Raw genomic sequence first — 23,815 nt, 5'->3', positions numbered from 1 at the left:
TGGATTTATTTTTAGTATTAAATCCTAATCAACTACAACAATAAAATTTTTCTCAATTTCTTTCCAAACATAAGTTAGAGCCTATAGAGAAAGTAAAGAGGAATATACACACTACTTTCTGGACTTCAGAGCAGATTACAATGCGGTAAGATTAGGAAGCACACATACATACACGCATACATGCACAAAATATGTATGTAGTATTAATGACACAGAAAAAATGTTCAAAATCATTTTTTAAAATCTTATAGTCAGAAACCTTTTCTCATTAGCCAAACTTAAAAGCTCAACTGATAATGCTATGTTTAAAAAACTAAGTTGCAGAAAATTCATGATATAATCCCAATTTTGTTTAAAAAGCATGCATATTGACATGTACAGGTAAAAAATAAAATGCATTCATAGTATACAAATGCTGTACATGCCTTTAATAAAAAGTCTTGAACTAACTTACTAGTAGTAACTTCCAGAGATAGGAATAGAGGAGAAGTGGGTAGATGGGAATCAGAGAAAGCTTTAAACATTTTATCATGTACACTTCTATACTATTTTGAGTATCTGTGGTAAAACATCTTTATGATAAAAATGAAAATAAAATATTTTAAAGTTTAAACTCCACAGGAAGAACCAAGTATCCAGTCCCATCAAAATTTCCCTATGTAATACCCTAATGTCCATTAATATGGAACTGTTTGAATAAAAAAAATTAGAGTGCTAAGCAGATATAAAAAGCAGCACAGAAGAGCTTCATATACTGCTATGAGTCATAGCCAGGATTTTTGTTAAATAAAAAAATGCAAGATACAAAACAGTAAGTCTAAGTTTTATCTCAGAAAGGGAAGGAAATGTGAATAAGTATACAAGCTAACTGTAGTTTTGGTTTAAAAAATATAAATATTTTTCACAATTATAAAACAAAATGAAATCAAAAAAATCTAAGTTACTCCTAAAAACCGACTACAGAATGAAAAAATGAACCCAACTATGTATCAAATGAGTGGCTTAACCACACAAAATAAAATCTTTTCAAATAATTTTTAAAAAGCAATTTAGGCCAGAAGTAGTGGCTCACGCTTGTAATCGAAGCACTTGTGGGAGGCCGAGGTGGGCAGATAACTTGAGCCCAGGAGTTCAAGACCAGACTGGCCAACATGGAGAAACCTCGCCTCTACCAAAAATATAAAAATTAGCTGGGAGTGGTGGTACACGTCTGTAATCACAGCTACTTGGGAGGCTGAGGCATGAGAATCACTTGAACCCGGGAGAGAGAGGTTGCAGTGATCCAATACTGTGCCACTGCATGCCAGCCTGGGCAACAGAGTGAGACTCTGTCTCAAAACAACTAATTAATTAATTAATAAGCAATTTAACTGTACCTCCCTACTATTTATATTAATTACAGAGAATTATTAACAACCATTTCCTATGACAACTTTAAACAATACTAATATATGTATAAATATAAACAATAAAGCAAATAATTCATTATTCTCAAAATTTCCAGCATAAGAATATAAAGCTAAAAAAGAGAGAAAATCTTATAACCCTAAATCCTTAATCTTGAAACAAAATCAGATTTGGAAGTATTGATATGAATCACAGTATGTTTTCTCATTAAATAAAAGTGCCAAAATTTAGCAAAGTTGCAGAATATGAGATCAACACACAAAAATCAGAATTTTTATATACTAACAATAAACAATCTGAAAAGAATACTAATAAGCAATTCAATTTATAGTAGTATCCAAAAAGAAAAATTAAAAAAAAAAAAAAAACTAGAAATAAATTTAACTGAAGATGTACAAGATTTGAAAACTACAAAACACTGCTAAGCCAGAAAATTAAAGGAAAACCTAAATAAATGAAATGAAATCCTATATTCATGGATAGGAAGATGTAATAGTATCAAGATGTCAATACCCAAATTAATCTATAGAGTCAACTCAATCCCTACTAAAATCCCAAAGGCCTTTTCTGTAGAAATGAAAAAAGTGATCCTAAACTATATATGGAATTGCAAGGGACCATAAATACTTAAAGCAACTCTGAGAAAGAATAAAGTTGGAGGACTTTCTGATTTCAAATCTTACAACAAAGCTACAGTAATCAAGACAGTGTGGTACTGGCATAAAGACAGACATATAGATAAATGGAATAAGAACCATGCATCCAAAAATAAACCCATGTATCTATGGTCAACCGATGAGTAATAAGAGTGCCAACAACACACAATGAGGAAAAAAAAAATAAGCTCTTCAACAAATGGAGTTTGTACAACTAGACCCTTACCTTAGTCCATATACAAAAATTAACTCAAAATGAATCAGAGACCTAAATATATGAAATAAGACTACAAACCCCTTAGAAGAAAACATATAAGTAAATCGTGACCTTAGATTTAGGAATGTACTTTTTAAATAGGATGCCAAAAGCATAAGCAAGAAGAAAAAAAAATAGGAACATTCAACTTCATCTAAATTTAAAACTTTTGTGCAACAAAGGCCACTAAAAAGAAAATGAAAAGAAAATCCGCAGAATGGAGAATTTTGAAGTTATATATCTGACAATGGTGAAGTATCAAGAATATATGAAGAACACTTAAAACTCAACAAGACAAACGATCCAATTTTTAAAAGGCAAAGAACTTACATAAACATTTCTCCAAAGAAGATAGGCACCTAAAAAGACGCTCTACATCAACAGTCATTAAGAAAACGCAAATCAAAGCCACCGTGAAAGATCTATTCATACCTGCTAGGATAGCAATAATCAAAAAAAAAAACAGAAATAAGCGTTGAAGAGGATGGGGAGAAATGGGAACCCTACTACACTGCTGGAGGGAATGTGAAATGGTGCAGCCATTATGGAAAACAGTTTGGCAGTTCCTCAGTAAATTAAAACACAAAAATACCATATGACCCTGCAATTTCATTATTAGGTACAGACCTATAAGAAATGACAGGTGTTCAAACAAAAACCTATACACAAATGTTCACAACAACACTATTCACAATAGCCAAAAGCCATAACAATCCAAACATCCATCAACTGAATAAACAAAATTTAGTATATGCATACAATGGAATATCATTCAGTCATAAACAGGAATGAAGTTTTGATACATGCTAAAACAGGGATAAACCTAGAAAACATTATTCTAAGTGGAAAAAAGCCAAACACAAAAGGCCACATAAAGAATGATTCCATTTACATCAAGTGTCCAGAACAAGCAAATACACAGAGTTGGAAAGCAAATTAATGCCAGGTCTGGGGCAAGGGTGAAATGGGGACTGACTACTTAATGAATATATGGTTTCCCTGTGGGATGGGGAAAAGCTATGGAACTAGATGGTGATGGCTGTACAACATGGTGAATGTACTTAATGCTAATGATGGTATACTTTAAAATCATTCAAATAGTCAATTTAATGTTATATATATTTTAACATAATTATTTTAAATATCACACAGACACAACCACACCCTAGCTCTGTCCATTAAAAGATCCTAAAAACAACCACCAACCCAGAGCAACAAACACTCAACTGTGGTCTCTAAATACTATTTCCCACTAAAAGGAATCAGAACCTCTTAGAGAAATGACTGGTTCCAGATACCTAAGGCAGATGATGTACAAGATGAGCCTGGAACATCTTGTCATACCAGAAAACAGGATTACCAAAGACTGCTAAGGTTATATGGAAGGATAAAAGAGCCAACATGACGGGGTTCACACTGGCAAAAAAATGGAACAATCTGACAACAGAAGAGAATAGATTAAAACAAAGAATATATTCAAAACTGGGGGTTCATATAAATACATACTTAAAAAAAAAAGTAAATAACTCGCTGACTTTTCTGTCAAATGCTAAAGAAGACTTACCCTGCTTTTTCTCAGGATAATAAAACTGAGGTAAAATTCTTCTTTACAGAAAAATTCCAGCTACAAAATAAAAAATGAATGATAGAATATCACCACTGGCCATGTCCAATGAAACAATGATCTAGACTGGGGTCAGCACACTTTCCATAAAGGGCCAGATAGTAAATATTTTAGGTTTTGCAGAACACAGTCTGTCTTAACTCTGCCATTGTATCTGAAAAGCAGCTATAGATAATACATAAAGGAACAAGTGTGGCTACATCCCAATAAAACTTTATTTACAAAATAAGCAGTGGATCATATTTGGCCTATAAGCTGTAGTTTGCAGAAACCTTGAACTAGACCAGCAGTGTCCAATCTTTTGGCTTCCTTGGGTGACACTGGAAGAAGTATTGTCTTGGGCCACACAAATATACTAACAACAGCTGATGAGCCAAAAAAAAAAAAAAAAAATTTGTAAAAAATCTCATGTTTTAAGAAAGTTTACGAATTTGCGTTGGGCTACATTCAAAGCTGTTCTGGGACACATGAAGGAAACTGGACAAGCTTTTCTAGACAATGATCATCTATGTCTGTTAAAGAGATTGGGTGAAAGGCTGATGGGGAACTGTATAATACATCAACAATCACCTCAAAAGAACAGATGTGGTAATCAACTGTAACATTACAAAGAGAGAGGTAACTAGATATCACATGTCACCTGATGTTATGCAATAAGAAATACAGATGCTCCTTCACCTACAATGGAGTATATCCACTAAATCCATTGTTAACTGGAAGTATTGTAAGTTGAAAATGCACTTAATACACCTAACCTACCAAACATCATTTAGCCTATAGCTGGGCAAAATCACCTAACACAAAGCCCTAACATAAAACTTTGTAACAAAGCTATTTAAAGAATTTTGCATCAAAATTCAAAGTACAGCTTCTATTGAAGGCATATCACTTTTGCAGTATCATAAAGTCAAAAAATCATTAAGTTGAACCGTCATGAATTGGGGATCATCTGTATTCAGTACCATGCAATAAAGTATTCTGACGAAAAAGTATGGCCAACGGTTTGCAGAAAATACAAGAAATAAAGAAGCTTATTAAATAACCACAGGGATGCACTCAGCGGAATCCTGAATGTGGGAAATTCCAAAAAACAAATTATCTGATTTCCTCAATAGATAAATGACAAGGAAAAGAGTTAAAGAAACAATACCACCAATTGAAAGGAGAGTTAAAAATAGCAACCAAATGCTATGGACCTTGTTTAGCCAGCATGTTGGTGCACACCTGTAATCCCAGCTACTCAGGAGGCTAAGGCAAAGAATCGCTTGAATCCGGGAGGCGGAGGATGCAGTGAGCTGAGATTGTGCCACTGCACTCCAGCCTGGGTGACAGAGGGAGACCCTGTCTCAAAAAATAATAATAATAAATTGGAGGTTAATACTAAGGATATAGATGAAATAGGATTGACCATGTAATTACAGAAATTGGATATGGATATATGGTGGTTTATTAAGCTATTCTATCTAGTTTTATATAATCGAAAACTTAATAATTTAAAACTAACGTAAAAATAAAAAAACCCAAAATGGAAAAAAGTATTCACCATCTGTTTGGGAGTACCAGGTTCCCTAAAAAAGTTTAATAAAAATTATCCCCTTCTATTGAAATCCAAATTCAGAACCCACAGAGACCTAAGGGTAACAGGAAAGGAAGGAAAGGGAAAGGAAGACAAGAGGCAGAAAAGAAAAAGGAAGAAAACTGTCACTCATTCTTCCCTTCCCTTACCCTGGTTAATGACAAAGTAGTGAGGGGCTGCCAGCTGCTCCTCTAATAATGTCCTGGCAAGGACAAAGAGTATTTTTATTTTATGAGAAAAGGTTTCCCATGAAAATCACTCTACCTCAATCTGTAGATACTATCTGACGTTCTTGGAGATCCCAATGATATTGGCTATTTCAAAGCAGGAAATAAAAAGGAGGGAAGAGAAAATTTTTCAGAGTGGGGGAAAAGTTTTTCTCCCCAACTTCCTCAAAATTAAGAAGAATGAAAACTGAACAAAAAAAAATAAAACATACAGTATTCACTTAACTCAATTCACAGTTAATAGCCTTAATGGTTCTGAATGGTCTCAAACAGTTATTCAAATTTTTGAAGAGTACCTCAGACCGTTTAAGTTAACTCTACTGAACACAGCTGTGAACAACACAGTTGGGGGTGTGGGGTACAATCTTCATATCTCACCGTAATGTGGTTTGTCCATCATAATATTTAAACATTTTATTAAATACTCAATACCTAATGGTCAATACAATCCAGGCTGATACTGCATACAGACTAGACTGAAAACAGTTTTTAGAAAAAAAAACGTGCTGTCTAAAAATACTGACTATACAAACATCACATCTATTTAAAATACACATCTCACATTAAACACAAAACGTTAAAGGCACCTACTAGGCCAGCATTTGGTGATTATAAATACTCATTTAAAAACTGTCAAATCCCTAGAGACAACTGCAACTCTCTTAATATCATATAAAATATATTTAAAATTGAATTTCTATTACTTTAAAAATGCATCGTGATGATTTTTCCTTAAATAAATATAGGTGGAAAAAGATTTAGAGACTTTCCTTATAATCATCCTATATATATCAGTTTAAAAAAAAAATACAAGAAGATATAGAAAGGTAACAAGTCAATCTAAGCCTTATTACTAATTACTGCTAATAATAGCAGCTAAGATTACTATGTGCCAGACACTGTGCTAAGCATCTTACATGCATAATTACCTGCTTCACAATCACTCAGAAAGGTAGTTACTATCACCACTTCCAGATAAGAAAAATGAAGTATAAAAAGTTAGTAACTTACCTAAGCTCTACTATACCTAATCAGAGATGAGGATAGAGTGGTCCTACAATGTCACACACACACGAAAGCTATAGAATGCCTAAAGATGATAACATATCTCACTCAAAAAGCACTTTAATTTACAGTGGTGTCTGAAATCTTTCAATGTAGAAACACACAGGGTTCATCTATTAATATACAGAGCAAATGATGTGGAGCCAGTATCGAATAGTCAATTTATTATCCTTTTCTTCTTCCCTAAGTAGAGCAGCTTAGTCTTTTCGTTGTATATATTGCCAAATTGTTGTTCCTATGGAGTAAAATCCAACAGACAGTAGTTCATTATAATCACACAGTGCCATAGCCGTTCAAAAGGGCAAAAACTTAGGAATCGGAGAGATTAGGGATCCATTTTGAGTTCTGCCCCATTATTAGTTTTGTGTCCTTTATCCACCAGCAGGGACTCAGGCTTCTGATCGGTAAAATGGAGATATCACTTACACCCAGTGGAGAAAATACTCATTAAATGTTAGCTTCCTCCCCTTCTCAAATAAAAGCAAGGTTCAGATATACTTAACGCAGACCTTCGAAAGTCTGATCCAAAGAATATCAGTCCTTTGAGGGATGATAAGCAGCATTTCCTAAACTTTGAACACAGACTACTTATTACAGCACAACGTCACTTAGACTAACTACTGTGGGAGACACTGACCAAAGGACTTTCACATAGATTATATAAAAAAACAACTTTACTTCAGATTCTGTGATCACTCTTTCGGTTCCTCAGTGCTCATTTTTATCTACTATCTAGTTCCCATCTTAATTCCATATAGCTGAGCTGGCAAATAAGCACCTCTGGTTATATGAGTATTCTACATATTAAATGCTATACATCAGGGATCCCTAACCCTGGGGCCACAGACCACTAGTGGTCTGTGGCTTGTTAGGTGCCAGACTGCACAGCAGGAGGTAAGCTGCAAGCGAGGGAGGAAGTCTTCACCTGTATTTACAGTAGCTCCCCATTGCTGGTATTACCACCTGAGTTCCACCACCTGTCAGATTAGCAGCAGCATTAGATTTTCATAGGAGTGCGAACCCTACTGCCAACTGCACATGCAAGGGATCTAGGTTATGCACTCCTTATGAGAATCTAGTGCCCGGTAATCTGTCACTGTCTCCCCAGCACCCCTAGACGGGACTGTCTCGTTGCAGGAAAACAAGCTCAGGGCTCCTACTGATTCTATACTATGGCAAATTGTATAATTATTTCATTATAAAGTACACAATAAATGTAATGCACTTGAATCATGCCAAAACCATCCACCCTGGTCCGTGGAAAAATTCTCTTCCATGAAACCAGTCCTGGTGGCAAAAAGGTTTGATACCACTGTTATTACATTAAAACTCAGATATACTCTTTTAAATGGGGTCTAAAAAATCCAACTATTAATACATGAAAAACAGGACTTATTGCAAAGTTAAAAGAACACTATTTTTCGATTAGTGTTCCAGTTACAGAATAGAAGGGAGAGGGAGGGAAAAGTTCACATATCAGTTTTACGTATTAGATATTAAGTCAATGATTACAAATGAAATGTCAGCCTGGCCCCCATCTGCAGACAACAGGCATGGCAAAGGATGAGAGGCAATTACACTACATCTGAGTTTTGTATCATCACAGGATTTCATTGTAATCTGACAAAACACTCATCAACTAAGAAAAGTTCAATTCAGAAGCACAGAAAATTTTCTCCAACTAATGAAAATGATAAATCAACCTTTTATAATATTTATCTTCAGACAGGCATGGTAGTTACACCTGTAATCTCAACACTTTGGGAGACTAAGGCAGGAGGATCACTTGAGGTCAGGAGTCCAAGACCACTTTGGCCAACATGGCAAATATCATGGTAGTTCACCATGGTAGAGAACACTCCATCTTTACCAAAAAAATACAAAAATTGGCCGAGCATTGTGGTGCATGCCTGTAATCCCGGCTACCTGAGGGGCTGAGGCAGGAGAATCACTTGAACCTGAGAGATGGAGGTTGCTGTGAGCCAAGATCACGACACTGCACTTCAGCCTGGGCGACAGAGCAAGATTCAGTCTCAAAAAAAAAAAATTAACTATCTTCTAACACTATAAAAATACTTCTTAAAAAGAAAAGCATGACTATCAATTGATGCATTACAATTTGGTCTTAAAATATTTAAGATTCAAAATTTTCAATTTCTGGCTTATTTTTTAACATTCATCATTTATTAAATGATAACTAAGTACAAAAAATTTTCCAGTGCAAGAATAACACAAAACAAGAACAAAAATTATTGAGACCAATAGCCACAGGAAATAAGAACAGAAGCAGATGAAGTGTAACACTTCTGTTTTTACCTTGAATCAAGCTATGATATGTTAACTGAGCTCAAAACCGGTACCTTCAAGTTACCAGAGGTAGCAAGGCTCCATTTCTGTACATTCACATACTCTTAAGGCAGTAAAGTAATTAAGAATAAGAGCTCTAAATTACCTGGGTTGGAATCCAGGCTCTGCCACCTGCTGGCTATGAAACCTTGGTAAGAGTTACTTAACTTCTTTAAGCTTCAGTTTCATCTGTTAAAGATAAGGTACTCCTGGCTGAACTCTGTGGCTCACACCTTTAATCCCTGCACTCTGAGAGTACAGGGCAGATGAACTGCTTGAGCCAAGCCTAGACAACATAGAGAGACCCCCACGTCTAAAAAAAATAAAAATTTAAAAAGCCTGGCATGGTGGTGCAGGCCTGTAGTCCTAGCCATCTGAAAAGCTGACGCAAGTGTATCACCTGAGCCAAGGAGGTAGGCTGCAGTGAGCCACAACCGCACCACTGTACTTCAGCTCAGGCAATAGGGCAAGGCTCCATCTCAAAAAAAAAAAAGAAAAGGATAGGAGCTCAGGCTCAAAACTGATTCTGCAACATGGATTTCAACTACATTTTTTACCCATCTCTTATAGCCACTGTTTTATAGCTAGCCTGATCAGTTTTAAAAGCAAGCTATTTGTTCTTAAATTTTTCATTTTAAAAGAAAATAAACTTTACTTCTATATGACTGACAATTACTTTCTCCTTGGTAAGTAACACTACAAAAAGTAAAAGTTCCTAAACCTTACCCTAAGAAACCTTAATTCTTCCAATTTCAAGCAATTATCTTATTCCCTTTCCAAATTATAAAGGCCATATAGTGGACCAATTAAGAGAACAGGTTCAAAGTATGACTAGGCATCTTGCTGGCCATGTTAAGCTCTGTAAGCCTCAGTTTCCTCATTTATAAATTCCATTTGCCTCAGAAGACTGTGATGAAGATTAAATAAGATACAAACAAGTCGCTTAAAATAGAGAATAGAAAAACCGTGGAGAAAAACAAAAGAAAGAGTTGGGGGGTTTTTGAAAAACTAAAATCAACAAACCCTTAGACTTACAGAAAAAGAAAGGAGTCTCAAATATACAAAATGAGAAATGAAAGTGGAGACATTACAACAGATGCTTCAGAAATAAAAAGAGGCAGCCAGGTGCAGTAACTTGCAACTGTAATCCCAGCACTTTGGGAGGCCAAGGTAGATAGATCACTTGAGCCCAGGAGTTCAGACCAGCTTGGGCAACATGGCAAAACCGGTTTCTACAACAAATACAAAAAGTCAGCTGGGTGTGGTAGTGCCTATCTGTAGTCCCACTCAAGAGGCTGAGGTAGGGGGATCACTCGAGCCCAGGAATTGAGACAGCAGTGAGCCTGTATCACGCCACTGCAATGCAGCTTGGGCAACAGAGGCCCTGTCTCAAAAAAAAAAAAAAAAAAAAAAAGTAAAAAAAAAAGAAAGAAAAGAAATAAGAAGGGTCATGAGAAACTATTATGAACAATTATAAGCCAACAAATTTTATAACTCAGAGGAAATGAATAAATTCCTAGAAAAATACAAGGTTGCCAAAGTTGAATCAGGAACAAACAAAAGATTGAACCGGTATTAATTAAAAATCTCCCAACAAAGAAAAGGTCAGGACCAGACAGCTTCACAGCTTAATTCTACCAAACTTTTCAAGAATATCAATACTACTTAAACTCTTCCACATAGTAAAGTTGTAACACATTTGATAAGGCCAGCATTACTTTGATACCTAGCCAGACAAAGACATTACAAGAAAATAAAGCTACAGGCCAATATTTCTGATGAACACTGATGATACAAAAATCCTCAATAAAATACTAGCAAGTCAAATTCAACAACGTATCAAAAAATTACACATCATGATCAAGTGGGATTTAATACGGGCATGCAAAGATGGTTTAACATACACAAATGAATCAATGTCATATATTAAGAGACTGAAAGACAGAAATGACACAATCATATCAACTGACAGAAAAATCATTTAACAAAATTAAACTTTCTTGATAAAAACTCTTTTAACAGTTTAAATATAGAAGGCAAGTTCTTCAACATAATAAGGCCATCTATGAAAAACCCACAGCTAACAACGTAATCAATGGGAAGAAATTGAGAACTTTTCTTCTAAGACCTGATACAAGGCAAGGATGCCCACTCTGACCACTTCTATTCAACACAGTACTAGAAGTATTGGAAGAACTTGTCTAAATCAAGAGCATTTAGACAAGAAAAAGGAAAAAAAATAAAAGTTATCCAAATCAGAAAATTATCTCTATTTGCAGATGGCATGGTCCCCTATATAGAAAACTCCAAAGACGACACAAAAAACTCTGAGCTCTAATAAATTAATTCAGTAAAGTTGTATTATATAAAATCAACATACAAAAATCCATGGTATTTCCATACACAAATAATGACCAAGTTGAAAAATAAATTAAGAAAACCGCCCCATTTATGTTAATATCAACAAACAAAATACTTAGAAATACATTTAACCAAAAAGTTGAAAGACATATACACTGACAACTACAAATACTGATGAAAGAAAATGAAGACACAAATAAACGGAAAGAATTCCATGCTCACGGATCAAAAGAATTAATATAGTTAACATTATCACACTACCCAAAGCAACATATGGATTCGATGCAATTCCTATTAAAATCCCAATGGCATTCTTCACAAGAGTAGAAAAAGCAATCCTAAAATTCACATGGAATCACAAGACTCTGAACAGCCAAGGTAATTCTGAGGAAAAAAAAAAAAAAAAAAGTTGGAGGCTTCACGCTTTCCTGAAAATTAAGTCACAAAGCAATTTTAAATCAACATAGTTTAGTACTGGCATAAAAACAGACACACAGACCAGTTTAACAGAACAGAGAGCCCATAAACAAATCCAAACATACACAGTCAACTAATTTTCAACAAAGGCACCAAGACAACACAGTTCTTCAACAAATGCTGCCGGGAAAAATGGACTTCCACATGCAAAATAACGAAACTGAATACTCATCTTAAGACACAAAAACCAACTCAAAATGGATAAAAGCCTAAACATAAGACTTGAAGCCACAAAATTCCTAAAAGAAAACATAGGGAGAAATCTCCTTGACATGGGCCTTGGCAATTACTTCTTCAAAGACATCAAAACACAGGAAACAAATGCAAAAACAGATGAGACTACATCAAACTAAAAAGCTTCTGCACAGCAAAGGAAACAACAAAATAAAAAGACAACCTATGAATTGGGAAAAAGATTACTGGCAAACCATATATGGGATAAGGTGTTAATATTCAAGATTTACAAAGAAATCATACAACTCAACAACAAGAAAACATATAACTCAACTTAAAAATGGGCAGAAGATGTGAACAGACATTTCCCCAAAGGTGAAATAGAAAACAGCCAACAAGTATACGAAAGGTGTTCAACATCACTTACCACTGGAAATCAAAACAACAATAAGATACCACCTCACACCTGTTAGGATAGCTATTATCAAAAAAAATAAGAGATAAATGCTGGCGAAAGTATAGAGAAAAATGAACCCCTGTACACTGTTGGTAAGAATGCAAATTAGTGCAGCCATTATAAAAACAGTATGGTGGTTTCTACAGAAACTAAAAATAGAACTATCTATCATATGACCCAGTAATTACTCTTCTGGGTATATACCCAAAATATTATGAAATCATCACTTTGTAAAGATATCTGCATTACCGTGTTCACTACAGCATTATTCACCACAGCCAAGATATGGAAACAACCTAGGTGTCCATCAATGGACAAATGGTTAAACTTCCATATGTGTGTGTATATATGTGTGTATATATATACATGTATGTGTATGTGTGTGTACACACACATATGGATGGACCTGGGAGAAATTAACTGAAATAAGCTATACACAGAAAGAAAAATATTTCATGATCTCAATTATATGTAAAAGCTATCTTTAAAAAAAGGTCAAATATATAGAGATAGAGAATAAACTGGTTAGCAGAGTCTGGGCAGGGGAGAAAAAGGGGAGATGTAGGTCAAAGCATAGTAAGTAGCAAACACCTGGAATGAACATGTCATTAGATCTAATGTACAACATGAAGACTATAGTTAATAATAGCGTATTATATCCAGGCTTTTGTTGAGTAGATTACAGTTGCTTTTGGCAGGGGAGGGGGAGTAACTATGTGAGATGGAGATGTTAATTTGTTTTACTACAGTAACCATTTTATTATAATATGTATCTTATAACATCATGTTGTGTATCTTAAATATACATACTATCATTTTAAATGAATTGCTTACTACAGTACAGTAACATAGTAAGTACTAAAATTTCCTTCCTTTACTTGAAGTCTGGAGGGACTAGGATCAACATCCAGAACCTATTCCCTTCTAACTATGGCCCTGGAATAAATCAATTTAAAAAACATATATATATTAACCTCAGATTCTTCACTTATTAAATGGAGCAAATATTGTCACAAAGCATTATGAAAGTTAAATGGAATAATAGTGCTTGGCACACAGTAAATATTCAAAGGGTAGCTGGATCTGAATTCTAAAATTCAGGCTGTCACCAATAGCATCCAGAGAAACTCAAAATCTGCCATGACCACAAACTTTTTTCTAATTAACTTCTTCCCCCACCCCAACTCCTATGGACCACAGCAGCATTCCTCCTCTTTCCTAGACTTTAGAAAGTACATAGGCTTTCTCAGCTATATGTATGAAATTAACAACAAAAAAAAGATGTGTTTTCTCATTAGATAAAATGTGAAAATGCATTTTAAAACAATTACCTACTCCTAAATTAATACTGAAAGCCAACAAGCTGTACAATTTATATTGATGCCATAACCCATACAGTGCAGCAGACAATCTCCTGTCTCTGAGGATCCTTCTTTTCTAAGAACTCTGGAATTGGCCCACCTGCTCCCATTTTAGAAGTCATGATAAATACAACCTTTGTTTCTAACTAAGTTCTCCTTCTCCAATGTAGAGCAGAAATATCATACTGGAATGTCTCATCTATCTTTTTTTTTTTTTTTCCTCCTGAGATAGACTCTTGCTCTGCTGCCCTGGCTGGAGTGCAGTGGTTCAATCTCAGCTCACTGCAACCTCCGCCTCCCAGGCAGGTTCAAGCGATTCTCCTGCCTCAGCCTCCCATGTAGCTGCGATTACAGGTGTGTACCACCACAGCCAGCTAATTTTTGTGTTTTTAGTAGGGACGAGGTTTCACCGTGTTGTCCAAGCTGGTCTGGAACTCCTAACCTCAGAGATCCACCCACCTCAGCCACCTTCTGGGAGGGATTACAGGTGTGAGGCACCATGCCCAGGCTCTCTATCCTTTCAAATGGTATAGCCCTTCTTTAATTTTCTACACTCTGATAGGAAATTATGTGTGCATGCGCATGCATGCACGCACGCGCGCACACACACACACACAGCCCTTTTTTCTTTTTGAGACAGTTTCCCCCTCTCACCCAGGCTAGAGTGCAGCAGTGCAAAACCGACTCACTGCAACCTCTGCCTCCCAGGTTCAAACAATTCTCCTGCCTCAGTCTCTGGGGTAGCTGTAATTACAGACACCTGCCACTACACCCAGCTAATTTTGTTTTAGTAGAGATAGGGTTTCACCACATTGGTCAGGCTGGTCTTGAACTCCTGACTTCAAGTGATCCGCCCGTCTCAGCCTTCCAAAGTACTGGGATTATAGGAGGGAGCCACGACACCCGGTCTACAGAAACGCATTTTTTATATTTGCAAAGGTATAGGCAAAAAAAAAAAAAAAAAAAAAAGAAAAGAAAAGAAAAAGAAAAAAACATTTTTTAAAGGGCTCAAAGTCTCTCAGTAAAATCTACTCCTGATATTAAACTGAATTTAAATTATACCTTATTCTTTAGTAAACCCTTTGGGTTCAAGAAGGGAGTAACAAGCATTTGCTACTTGCAGAGAAAATAAATTTCTTCAATGTCTAAGAATTGCACCCTACCATCAGCCAAACATCTCACAATGTACACATTTAATCACAGGAGATACTATGCTGATATGTGGAAAGCAATTTATTTTTGAAAACCAAATACAGACAGTCGTATTCTACCACTATTTCAGAATTTGCATTATGGCCAGGTGAGGTGTCTCACATCTGTAATCCCAGCACTTTGGGAGACCCAAGATGGATGGAATGTTTGAGCTCGGGAATTCGAGAGCAGCGGAGCAAAACCTTGTCTCTACCAAAATACAAAAATGAGCCAGGCATGGTGGCACACTCCTGTGGACCTAGCCAATGTGGAGGCTGAGGTGGAAGGATTGCTTGAGCCAGGAGGTTGAGGATGCAGTGAGCCAGGATCACACCACTGTACTCCAATGTGGTCAACAGAGCAAGATTCTGTCTCCAAAAAAGGGGATAGGGGCAGGAGGAGGAAGAAGGAAGAAGACACTCTTTCCTCCAATTAAATTTTGAAAAAGTTGCATTATTTAGCAATAGAACCCCTACTGTTTATTAATATTTCTCACCCTCTCTGGGAAAGTTCTAGAATTGATATACTAATATATCAAACAAATAAACTTATCTTAAAGACCCAAAAAGAGGTCTTGTAGTTTCAGCCAGGTACCATGGCTCACACCTGTAATCCCAGCACTTTGGGAGGCCGAGGTGGCCGAATTATTTCAGATGAGGAGTTTGAGACTAGCCTGGCCAACATGGTGAAATCCCATCACTATTAAAAATACAAAAATTAGGCCGGGCGCGGTGGCTCAAGCCTGTAATCCCAGCACTTTGGGAGGCCGAGGCGGGTGGATCACGAGGTCAAGAGATCGAGACCATCCTGGTCAACACCGTGAAACCCCGTCTCTACTAAAAATACAAAAAAAAAAAAAAAAAATACAAAAATTAGCCAAGCATGTGGCAGACACCTGTAATCCCAGCTACTCGGGAGGCTGAGGCAGCAGAATCGCTTGAAACCAGGAGAGGGAGATTGCAGTTAGCTGAGATAGCACCACTGCACTCTAGCCTGGGCAATACAGTGAGACTCAGTCTCAAAAAAAAAAAAAAAAAAAATTACAGTTTCACAACTCCCCCACAATACAATTACATACCTAAGTACATCCATGATGAAAGGACTTTTCATAAATATTGTAAGTTTATTCTTTTGCAAAGTAAGCTACTTGTTGAAAAGAAAGGAATTGAATTGTCAGGTTTTACTGTTATAAATCTATCTTCAGTCCTTACCCACTGCAAATAAAATAATGGAAGGCTTGGGGGTACTGTAGCAGCTTCACAGGCTCAATGTTTCAAAGGTATCATGCTTACCAACCAGTGCAACCTAGCACCCAAGTCCTTTCATTCATTCATCCATCCATCCAAAGATTTCAGAGCCACTCAATGCTAAGCACGTAGTACAACAGAAGTGTCTCTAACACTGTGTCTCTTTCTTTGCCCTACTATCATTCCTTCGCATTAAAAAAAAAAAGAGGGCCAGACGCGATAACTCACGCCTGTAATTTCAGCACTTTGGGAGGCCAAGGTGGGCAGTCCATGAAGTGAGGAGAGCGAGACCATCCTTGCCAACATGATGAAACTCCATTGCTACTAAAAATACAAAAATTAGCTGGGCATTATGGGGCGTGCCTGTAATCCCAGCTACTTGGAAGCTAAGGCAGGAGAATCACTTGAACCCAGGAGGCAGAAGTTGCAGTGAGCAGAGATCGCGTCACTGCACTCAAGCCTGGCGACAGAGCAAGACTCTGTCTCAAAAAAATAACAACAAAAAAACCAAATTTAACTTAATTTGTTACATCAAAAATTAAATGTTTCTAGAAACAACAGCAATAGCTTGGTGACCTGGAAACTATTATAACACTAGTAAACACCATATCACATGACAAATTGCCTTCAACTAGAATTATGTACTAAGCAACCCAATATACAAAGGACTGTGCTCCACACTGCAGGAAATACAAAGACGTGAAAAATATTTTTATGTCATGTTGGAACTTAGATCTCCTATGAAAAAACAAGACAAGTTAACATGAATACAAGGAAGAACATTAGAAGGGCCACAGAGAGTGCGGAAAGAGTTTATATGCAAGTGAATTTCATGCCTTGTGGTAAGCATGAATGACCAAGGAGTTGAATTGGTATTTGAGACTGAAAGCCAGATAGGTCTTTACATATGACAAATAATATTTGCATCAATAAAATTCCACTGGGGCCAAGGCAATCATGGCAAGGACAACATCCAATAGCAAAAATTTCAATACCCATTTTAACATGTTTAGTAAACTAAGAGTGGAAAGAATCACTACCCACCCTATAGCAAGTCCCTTTCTAAAGAACATAAAAATTTTCAACCTCTTTTAGTGTCATTTAAAATTTCAAAACAAACTCAAAACATGATTAAAAACAAAGGCACAAATCAATGAAGTGTTTTTGAACCACACACACCTTTTCCATTACTTAAGAATAACAAAAACAATATAATTCCTGGACAAAATTCTAAACCAGCACTGTCCAGTACAATAGCCACTAGCAACATGTGGCTAATGAACACTTGAAATATGGCTAGCCCAAATTATTATGTTCTTTAAGCGTAAAACACTCACTTGGTTATAAAGATTTAATACCCAAAAAATGAATGTAAAATAGCTCAATAGTTTTTATATTGATTACATTTTGATATATTATTAGTTTGGATACACTAGGTTAAATAAAATATATTACTAAAATTAATTTCACCTGTGTCTACTTTTCAAAGTGGTTCATAGAAAATTTTAAATTACATATATGATTCACACTTTTGGCTTTTACTTCTTCTGAATAGCTCTAGTCTAAACAATTTTTTAATATTAATTTTCTTCAGATTTCTGTACTTGCCTCATGTTGTTTCATGTTGGCATGGTAATCACTTGATAAAATGATACAAGGTAATTTTCAAACATATATTTCTCAGTATCTAGACACTGCAAGGGTAAAGATATCTGCCCATAAAGTATATAGCTTAACTGCCCTTTTGGAGCAAACATAGAAAAAAACAAATAACTTTTCCAAATATATTTATCAAACAGTTAATACTTTGGGCATTGTTGTCTGATGTCATGAGATTGTATCAGACAAGAAGTATTCAATGATACAAAGACATGAGATCCAGGAAACTGGAGAGTCAACCCTGAAGAGCAATGAAAGAAGTCAGAGGATGACAGCTGTACAATGGGGCCTAGAGAATAACCAGGTCAGATCCCAGTAGCTGGACGTGGACTCCAGGAAAAAAGACACTCCAGGAAAAGAAAGGGGGCAGGGGGCAGGTAGGAATCTAGAGAATGTCTGATAAAATGGTACATGTGGGGGAAAGAATTGAGATTATGATTATTACAAACAGTACCAAAAAAGAAAATAGAATCAATAAAGTCTAAAAAGATTAAAAACAAAGGAAAAAATGTGATTGTAACTCTGAAATAGTTTAATAGCTCCTTAACATGTTAAACAGAGTTACCACATCACCCAGCAATTCCACTACTTAGGTATATACCCCAAAAAAGATCTGTCCACACAAAAACTTGCACACAAATGTTCACAGCAGCATATTCATACTAGTCAAAAAGCAGAAACAATGCAAATGTCCATCAACTAAAAAACAAATCATCAGATTTCTATACAACGAAATGTTATTCAGCAATAAAAAGGAATCAAGTATGAGCACATGCTGTAACATGGAAGAACCTTGAAGACGTTATGCTAAGTAAAAGAAACCAGTCATAAATGACCACATATTACATAAATCCATTTATATGAAATGTCCAGAACGGGCTAATCAATAAAGACAGAGAGTAGATTAGTGGCTACCTAGAGCTGGGGGGGGAAAGGGAACATAGGGAATGTCTGCTAATGGGTATAAGCTTTCTTTCTGAAATGATAAAAGTACTCTAAAGTTAAGATGGTTGGGATGGCTACACAAGTCTGTGAACCCGTGTACTAAAGAAAATGAATGTTACGGTATGTGAATTGTATCTCAACAAAGCTGTTCTTTTATTTTTATTTTTCTGAGACGCAGTCTTGCTCATCACCCAGGCTGGAGCACAGTGGCGCAATCTTGGCTCACTGCAACCTCCATCCGCCTTCCAGGTTCAAGCAAGTCTCTGCCTCAGCCTCCTGAGTAGCTGGGATTACAGGCGCCCACCATCACGCCTGGCTAATTTTTTTGTATTTTTACTAGAGATGAGGTTTCACCATGTTGGCCAGGCTGGTCTTGAACTCCTGACCTTCTAGTGATCCACCCACCTTGGCCTCCCAAAGTGCTAGGATTACAGGCATGAGCCACCGCACCTGACCAATAAAGCTGTTCTTATAAGGAACTGTGATTACTGTATACTACTTGTTTCTACATACAATACTGTTCCATGTCTAGATACCGAGAATTTGAATAATAATTTAAATAAATAACATAATAGTTTAAAAATAGTGATATATTAGTATGAAAGCAAAAGGTCAATGGGCATCACAATAAATGATGTCTACCATAAGACAAAAAATTATATCTAAAATTAATTTTAAGAAATAGATAAAAAGCATATAATTAAAAATATGACAAAAACTACTAAAGGAGACAGCTGTCATAGCCAATGCTGCTTCTAAGAAGTAAGACTGGAGGACAGAATATTACTTTCCATCATAAGCCCTTCTGCACTATTTATTTAAATCATATAAATATATTCCTTTATAAAAGTATTTTTTTTTTTAACAACTAAGGGGTGCTTGATTTAGGAGCAGAATGAAACCGTGCGCTCTTAAAGAGGTAAAAGGCACAGGCTTCATTGACATTGACGCACTCTGCGCCTCTGATCTCTCAAGAGAACAGGTTTTCTCATCTAAGATGTTAAAAAAAAAATGGAAAGATAAAAAAATATATATTCTTTGCCTTTTTCTTTACCATGAAATAAACATCTATTTTAAATGTGCTATACATTGTGCATTGGTTAGGACTATTAACACTTTACCTCTAATTGCCAAGAGAGCTCTGTCATCTTTGCACTTATTCTCCAACTAACTTACATTCAGATAAATAAATATTTACTAATCTACTAGGTTGAAAAATAGCAATTTTCTAGAGTTATTTAAATTTGTTTTAATTCTAACACTTCTGCTAAAGCTAGTGTTAATTTATGTGTGTGTACACAAACTGAAAGTCTACTGTAGAAATCAGTAATCTGTAAAGATTCAGAATACCTATGAAAGGACACATAAAAAATTGTAATGCCAGTGGTCTCCAGGAAAGAGAACTGGTTGTTGCAGAGCAGGAGAGATGGAAGGCTTCACTGAGTATCTTTAAAATTTTGAACCACATGAGTAAATTCCTTTTTTTTTAAAGGAAAATATGTAAAGAAAACATGCAATTATCTCGCACACTGCACTCAATAATTACTGCTGTTATTTCCATATATTATGAAGATAGGATATACAGTACATTGCTCTTCTATATGAATGTAATTATATCTTATTATTAAAAATCTACCAACTCAAAGCTTCCCCCTTTCCTTCAGAATTTAAATAATGTGTAGAATGTGAAAATTCTAAAATTCCACTAGGACAGCAAATGTCCCTGCAAATACTATAAGTCTGATGTTAGACTTAATTCCAGTACCTCCAACTCTTCAGGTGTTCACTCTACATACTCAAAATCTAGCATTAGAAATTTACTTGACTCAATAACTTCAACACACGTCATGAAGAAAGTGTTAATAAATTAAAAAGTATTAATTGATTTTATAAAGTAACAGGAAGTAGTGTTGTAGTTAAAGAAGACAGGTCAGCCTTCCTTGGAAAAAAATCTAAAACACCCACCCTTTTTAGTTATATTAGCCAATTAAGCCCCTAAGAATTTCTCAGACCTCCAAAAGAAGAAAAACTACTAGGCCGGGCGCGGTGGCTCACGCCTGTAATCCCAGCACTTTGGGAGGCCGAGGCGGGTGGATCACGAGGTCAAGAGATCGAGACCATCCTGGTCAACACGGTGAAACCCCGTCTCTACTAAAACTACAAAAAATTAGCTGGGCATGGTGGTGCGTGCCTGTAATCCCAGCTACTCAGGAGGCTGAGGCAGGAGAATTGCCTGAACCCAGGAGGCGGAGGTTGCGGTGAGCCGAGATCGCGCCATTGCACTCCAGCCTGGGTAACAAGAGCGAAACTCCGTCTCAAAAAAAAAAAAAAAAAAAGAAGAAGAAAAACTATTGTGCCACTATCACCCTTTTTCTTCAGTCCAACAATTAAGATATCCAGCTTTTCAATTCTCACAGGCCATAAATGTATCTAGTAAAGTTCCTCTCTAAATAGCTATTCATAATTCATAAGAAAGCTTATATGACTCCATGCAGTGCCTTCTAAGCAGGCCACAAACAAAAGGTACAAGCTATCCAAAATCCAAGCAGCAATTCCATACATACCAAGGAAGAAAAAAAAAACAGAAACAGTAAAATAACAAATCTTAAATCAGATAAAACTCTGCTGCTAAGTTAATAAATGTAGATGGACAACAGAACAAAGAGTTGGAAACAATACCCTGGGCTAGCACACTAAAGACTTTAGTACCTTTATCCATATTGCTGAAATCCAACTAGAAGATGGTGAATCAGACAGAGATGACCCAGTTCTCTCACTCACTTCAGTGAAAAATCAATTACAGATGTTTGATGTAGTTTATACAGAACCCCAGCTCTCCAGAAGAGACTTTCCTGCCTCCTGCCTCCTTAAAAGAGAATTAATATAATTTAACATTCTCAAGATGGGCGCAGTGGCTCATAACTGTAATCCCCGCACTTTGGGAGGCCAAGGCAGGAGGATTGCTTGATTCCAGTTCAAGTCCAGCCTGGGCAAGAGATGGCAAAACCCCCTCTCTACAAAAACTAGCCAGGCATGTTGGTGCATGCCTATAGTCCCAGCTACATCAGAGGCTGAGGTGGGAAGATTACCTGAGCCGGGAAGGCAGAGGCTGCAGTGAGCCAAGATTGTGCCACTGCACTCCAGACTAGGTATGGGCAACATGGCGAGACTCTGTCTCCCCCTCCCAAAAAAAAAAAAACATTTTTCTAGGTGAACATTTTGAACAATTATCAGAGTGATTTACCCTGGAGCTGTATAAACCTACATACCCTACATACACTATCTAATCCCAATATGTTTGTTTCCCCGAATCATCCATTCTTTTCAGTAGCATAATGCTTAATATCAGTATCTATCTATTCCCCTCTAATTTGTGGTTTCAAAAAAACCAGACATCTCAATGAATTAGAACTATATGTTAAATAATAACAAGGAAATGTTAATAAAAGCCTGAAGACTAACCTGTGAGCAAAATTTATGCTCCATTTGTCTGCAGTTATCAACTGCTCAGGAGCAGTTTTGGTTTACTGTCAACTACCAGCCAATTCCAATAAGCTGGGATTCTAAATAACCCAATTCCACATTGATGGAGAGATGTTATTCTTTGGGAAAAGCAGGGGTATCACAGTTCCAAACATAACAAATTTCCAACATATACTCGACTGACTGGTTGGATAATCAAAAAAATACCTTCATGAAAATGGGTATCAAATTTAAAAGGAGCAAAACACTTCACAACCCATAGGAAGAGAGACATATTAATAATGGCTAATTTAAAGAATCATATTCTAGTAGTACCTGCGGATACAAATATACCAGATTTATTCATGAAATCAGTACTCTTCTATAGAAACCCATGCTCTGATTCAACATTAAACAACCAAAAAACCATACACTACTAATTTTCTTGTAAAGCGTAAGCCCTAGTATTTTCATTTTCAATATCTTACATTGTTTTCCCTATAATCTTAAAAGAATTGAGGATTTTTTCAAAAATAAATGTAAATGTAAATATTATTTTTGCTAAACTGCATGCCCGGAACTAATTTCAAAGTAGTACTAATGATGAAAGTCTCACAAAGTCGTTGCTAAATTATCAATGAAAGCATATTCTAAGAGCAAAGGGCACTTTAACTTATCTCTGGAATCTAAGCATTAAAGTAACAGCAATACACTCGCTATAGTATATACAAAAAATATCAAGGGGTCCGGAATCAGAATACCTGGGTCTTGGCTGAGCAACTTTCTAACCAGGTTACCTAGACAAGTTGCTTCATCTCTCTGAATCTCATTTACCTCATCTATAAAATGGGGATATAGTATTAACTACTTTATAGTGTTGTTGTAATGATTAATCACATTATTCATGGCCACTTTCTACAAAAACAACCTATTTATTTTTATCTTCTTAAGCCAAGGATTGTACCATGATACAATTAATCATTTAAAAAAAAAAAAAATGGCCAGGCATGGTGGCTCATCCTAGCACTTTGGAAGGCCAAAGCAGATGGATCATTTAAGGTCAGGAGTTTGAGACCAGCCTGATTAACATGGCGAAACCCTCTACTAAAAATACAAAAAAATTGGCCAGGCGTGACAGCATGTACCTGTAGTCCCAGCTACTCAGGAGGCTGAGGCAGGAGAATCACTTGAACCTAGGAGGCAGATGTTGCAATGAGCTGAGACTGACCACTGCACTCTAGCCTGCACAACAGAGCGAGACTCCATCAGAAAGAAAGAAAGAAAAAGAAAGAAAGAAAGAAAGAAGAGAGGAAGGAAGGAAGGA

General features: G+C 36.3%; 1 protein-coding gene and 1 long non-coding RNA gene across 6 annotated transcripts in view; one reads left to right on the top strand and one right to left on the bottom strand.

Annotated features, from left to right (window-relative positions):
- GSK3B (glycogen synthase kinase 3 beta) overlaps positions 1-23,815 on the bottom strand; it is a 228,474-nt gene that overhangs the window by 196,859 nt on the left and 7,800 nt on the right. The gene's annotated exons all lie outside the window — the stretch shown is intronic.
- Positions 2,367-10,791, top strand: LOC116565410. The gene is made up of 3 exons (XR_004275427.1): positions 2,367-2,379; positions 9,971-9,975; positions 10,708-10,791. It is a non-coding gene; the product is annotated as an uncharacterized LOC116565410 (long non-coding RNA).

The sequence above is a fragment of the Sapajus apella genome, unplaced genomic scaffold, assembly GCF_009761245.1.
Source record: "Sapajus apella isolate SASKATOON/1434 unplaced genomic scaffold, GSC_monkey_1.0 scaffold40, whole genome shotgun sequence".
In the NCBI taxonomy this organism is placed as follows: Eukaryota; Metazoa; Chordata; class Mammalia; order Primates; family Cebidae; genus Sapajus; species Sapajus apella.
This window is presented reverse-complemented; position numbering and strand designations above follow the sequence as displayed.